Raw genomic sequence first — 5,000 nt, forward strand, 5'->3', positions numbered from 1 at the left:
AACTGGCCATTTTTGGCTGCGCGAGCGAGCGGCGAGCGGCGGACAGCGAGCGAAGCGAGAGGCAGCACCGTCCCTGCTATACGAAAGCCCCATCCAGCCCTGTGCCACCCGGGGGGTTCCAGGGTGCTGAGATGGCTGACGTTTTGCTCCGCTCTCGACGGTCACCGCGCAACGCAAGAACAGGCCAAAAACTGGCCAAAACGGCCCAAAAACGGGCCAAAACTGGCCATTTTTGGCTGCGCGAGCGAGCGGCGAGCGGCGGACAGCGAGCGAAGCGAGAGGCAGCACCGTCCCTGCTATACGAAAGCCCCATCCAGCCCTGTGCCACCCGGGGGGTTCCAGGGTGCTGAGATGGCTGACATTTTGCTCCGCTCACGACGGTCGCCGCGGCACACAAGAACAGCCCAAAAACAGGCCAAAACAGCCCAAAAACGGGCCAAAACTGGCCATTTTTGGCTGCGCGAGCGAGCAGCGAGCGGCGGACAGCGAGCGAAGCGAGAGGCAGCACCGTCCCTGCTATACGAAAGCCCCATCCAGCCCTGTGCCACCCGGGGGGTTCCAGGGTGCTGAGATGGCTGACGTTTTGCTCCGCTCACGACGGTCGCCGCGGCACGCAAGAACAGGCCAAAAACTGGCCAAAACAGCCCAAAAACGGGCCAAAACTGGCCATTTTTTGCTGCGCGAGCGAGCGGAGAGCGGCGAACAGCGAGCGAAGCGCGAGGCAGCACCGTCCCTGCTATACGAAAGCCCCATCCAGCCCTGTGCCACCCGGGGGGTTCCAGGGTGCTGAGATGGCTGACATTTTGCTCCGCTCACGACGGTCACCGCGCCACACAAGAACAGCCCAAAAACAGGCCAAAACAGCCCAAAAACGGGCCAAAACTGGCCATTTTTGGCTGCGCGAGCGAGCGGCGAGCGGCGAACAGCGAGCGAAGCGAGAGGCAGCACCGTCCCTGCTATACGAAAGCCCCATCCAGCCCTGTGCCACCCGGGGGGTTCCAGGGTGCTGAGATGGCTGACGTTTTGCTCCGCTCACGACGGTCACCGCACCACGCAAGAACAGGCCAAAAACTGGCCAAAACAGCCCAAAAACGGGCCAAAACTGGCCATTTTTGGCTGCGCGAGCGAGCGGCGAGCGGCGAACAGCGAGCGAAGCGAGAGGCAGCACCGTCCCTGCTATACGAAAGCCCCATCCAGCCCTGTGCCACCCGGGGGGTTCCAGGGTGCTGAGATGGCTGACGTTTTGCTCCGCTCTCGACGGTCACCGCGCAATGCAAGAACAGGCCAAAAACTGGCCAAAACGGCCCAAAAACGGGCCAAAACTGGCCATTTTTGGCTGCGCGAGCGGCGAGCGGCGGACAGCGAGCGAAGCGAGAGGCAGCACCGTCCCTGCTATACGAAAGCCCCATCCAGCCCTGTGCCACCCGGGGGGTTCCAGGGTGCTGAGATGGCTGACGTTTTGCTCCGCTCTCGACGGTCACCGCGCAATGCAAGAACAGGCCAAAAACTGGCCAAAACGGCCCAAAAACGGGCCAAAACTGGCCATTTTTGGCTGCGCGAGCGAGCGGCGAGCGGCGGACAGCGAGCGAAGCGAGAGGCAGCACCGTCCCTGCTATACGAAAGCCCCATCCAGCCCTGTGCCACCCGGGGGGTTCCAGGGTGCTGAGATGGCTGACGTTTTGCTCCGCTCTCGACGGTCACCGCGCAATGCAAGAACAGGCCAAAAACTGGCCAAAACGGCCCAAAAACGGGCCAAAACTGGCCATTTTTGGCTGCACGAGCGAGCGGCGAGCGGCGGACAGCGAGCGAAGCGAGAGGCAGCACCGTCCCTGCTATACGAAAGCCCCATCCAGCCCTGTGCCACCCGGGGGGTTCCAGGGTGCTGAGATGGCTGACGTTTTGCTCCGCTCTCGACGGTCACCGCGCAATGCAAGAACAGGCCAAAAACTGGCCAAAACGGCCCAAAAACGGGCCAAAACTGGCCATTTTTGGCTGCACGAGCGAGCGGCGAGCGGCGGACAGCGAGCGAAGCGAGAGGCAGCACCGTCCCTGCTATACGAAAGCCCCATCCAGCCCTGTGCCACCCGGGGGGTTCCAGGGTGCTGAGATGGCTGACGTTTTGCTCCGCTCTCGACGGTCACCGCGCAATGCAAGAACAGGCCAAAAACTGGCCAAAACGGCCCAAAAACGGGCCAAAACTGGCCATTTTTGGCTGCACGAGCGAGCGGCGAGCGGCGGACAGCGAGCGAAGCGAGAGGCAGCACCGTCCCTGCTATACGAAAGCCCCATCCAGCCCTGTGCCACCCGGGGGGTTCCAGGGTGCTGAGATGGCTGACGTTTTGCTCCGCTCTCGACGGTCACCGCGCAATGCAAGAACAGGCCAAAAACTGGCCAAAACGGCCCAAAAACGGGCCAAAACTGGCCATTTTTGGCTGCGCGAGCGAGCGGCGAGCGGCGGACAGCGAGCGAAGCGAGAGGCAGCACCGTCCCTGCTATACGAAAGCCCCATCCAGCCCTGTGCCACCCGGGGGGTTCCAGGGTGCTGAGATGGCTGACGTTTTGCTCCGCTCTCGACGGTCACCGCGCAATGCAAGAACAGGCCAAAAACTGGCCAAAACGGCCCAAAAACGGGCCAAAACTGGCCATTTTTGGCTGCACGAGCGAGCGGCGAGCGGCGGACAGCGAGCGAAGCGAGAGGCAGCACCGTCCCTGCTATACGAAAGCCCCATCCAGCCCTGTGCCACCCGGGGGGTTCCAGGGTGCTGAGATGGCTGACGTTTTGCTCCGCTCTCGACGGTCACCGCGCAATGCAAGAACAGGCCAAAAACTGGCCAAAACGGCCCAAAAACGGGCCAAAACTGGCCATTTTTGGCTGCACGAGCGAGCGGCGAGCGGCGGACAGCGAGCGAAGCGAGAGGCAGCACCGTCCCTGCTATACGAAAGCCCCATCCAGCCCTGTGCCACCCGGGGGGGGTTCCAGGGTGCTGAGATGGCTGACGTTTTGCTCCGCTCTCGACGGTCACCGCGCAATGCAAGAACAGGCCAAAAACTGGCCAAAACGGCCCAAAAACGGGCCAAAACTGGCCATTTTTGGCTGCACGAGCGAGCGGCGAGCGGCGGACAGCGAGCGAAGCGAGAGGCAGCACCGTCCCTGCTATACGAAAGCCCCATCCAGCCCTGTGCCACCCGGGGGGTTCCAGGGTGCTGAGATGGCTGACGTTTTGCTCCGCTCTCGACGGTCACCGCGCAATGCAAGAACAGGCCAAAAACTGGCCAAAACGGCCCAAAAACGGGCCAAAACTGGCCATTTTTGGCTGCGCGAGCGAGCGGCGAGCGGCGGACAGCGAGCGAAGCGAGAGGCAGCACCGTCCCTGCTATACGAAAGCCCCATCCAGCCCTGTGCCACCCGGGGGGTTCCAGGGTGCTGAGATGGCTGACGTTTTGCTCCGCTCTCGACGGTCACCGCGCAATGCAAGAACAGGCCAAAAACTGGCCAAAACGGCCCAAAAACGGGCCAAAACTGGCCATTTTTGGCTGCACGAGCGAGCGGCGAGCGGCGGACAGCGAGCGAAGCGAGAGGCAGCACCGTCCCTGCTATACGAAAGCCCCATCCAGCCCTGTGCCACCCGGGGGGTTCCAGGGTGCTGAGATGGCTGACGTTTTGCTCCGCTCTCGACGGTCACCGCGCAATGCAAGAACAGGCCAAAAACTGGCCAAAACGGCCCAAAAACGGGCCAAAACTGGCCATTTTTGGCTGCACGAGCGAGCGGCGAGCGGCGGACAGCGAGCGAAGCGAGAGGCAGCACCGTCCCTGCTATACGAAAGCCCCATCCAGCCCTGTGCCACCCGGGGGGTTCCAGGGTGCTGAGATGGCTGACGTTTTGCTCCGCTCTCGACGGTCACCGCGCAATGCAAGAACAGGCCAAAAACTGGCCAAAACGGCCCAAAAACGGGCCAAAACTGGCCATTTTTGGCTGCACGAGCGAGCGGCGAGCGGCGGACAGCGAGCGAAGCGAGAGGCAGCACCGTCCCTGCTATACGAAAGCCCCATCCAGCCCTGTGCCACCCGGGGGGTTCCAGGGTGCTGAGATGGCTGACGTTTTGCTCCGCTCTCGACGGTCACCGCGCAATGCAAGAACAGGCCAAAAACTGGCCAAAACGGCCCAAAAACGGGCCAAAACTGGCCATTTTTGGCTGCACGAGCGAGCGGCGAGCGGCGGACAGCGAGCGAAGCGAGAGGCAGCACCGTCCCTGCTATACGAAAGCCCCATCCAGCCCTGTGCCACCCGGGGGGTTCCAGGGTGCTGAGATGGCTGACGTTTTGCTCCGCTCTCGACGGTCACCGCGCAATGCAAGAACAGGCCAAAAACTGGCCAAAACGGCCCAAAAACGGGCCAAAACTGGCCATTTTTGGCTGCACGAGCGAGCGGCGAGCGGCGGACAGCGAGCGAAGCGAGAGGCAGCACCGTCCCTGCTATACGAAAGCCCCATCCAGCCCTGTGCCACCCGGGGGGTTCCAGGGTGCTGAGATGGCTGACGTTTTGCTCCGCTCTCGACGGTCACCGCGCAATGCAAGAACAGGCCAAAAACTGGCCAAAACGGCCCAAAAACGGGCCAAAACTGGCCATTTTTGGCTGCACGAGCGAGCGGCGAGCGGCGGACAGCGAGCGAAGCGAGAGGCAGCACCGTCCCTGCTATACGAAAGCCCCATCCAGCCCTGTGCCACCCGGGGGGTTCCAGGGTGCTGAGATGGCTGACGTTTTGCTCCGCTCTCGACGGTCACCGCGCAATGCAAGAACAGGCCAAAAACTGGCCAAAACGGCCCAAAAACGGGCCAAAACTGGCCATTTTTGGCTGCACGAGCGAGCGGCGAGCGGCGGACAGCGAGCGAAGCGAGAGGCAGCACCGTCCCTGCTATACGAAAGCCCCATCCAGCCCTGTGCCACCCGGGGGGTTCCAGGGTGCTGAGATGGCTGACGTTTTGCTCCGCTCTCGACGGT

The sequence above is a fragment of the Musa acuminata genome, unplaced genomic scaffold, assembly GCF_036884655.1.
Source record: "Musa acuminata AAA Group cultivar baxijiao unplaced genomic scaffold, Cavendish_Baxijiao_AAA HiC_scaffold_907, whole genome shotgun sequence".
Taxonomy (NCBI): Eukaryota; Viridiplantae; Streptophyta; class Magnoliopsida; order Zingiberales; family Musaceae; genus Musa; species Musa acuminata.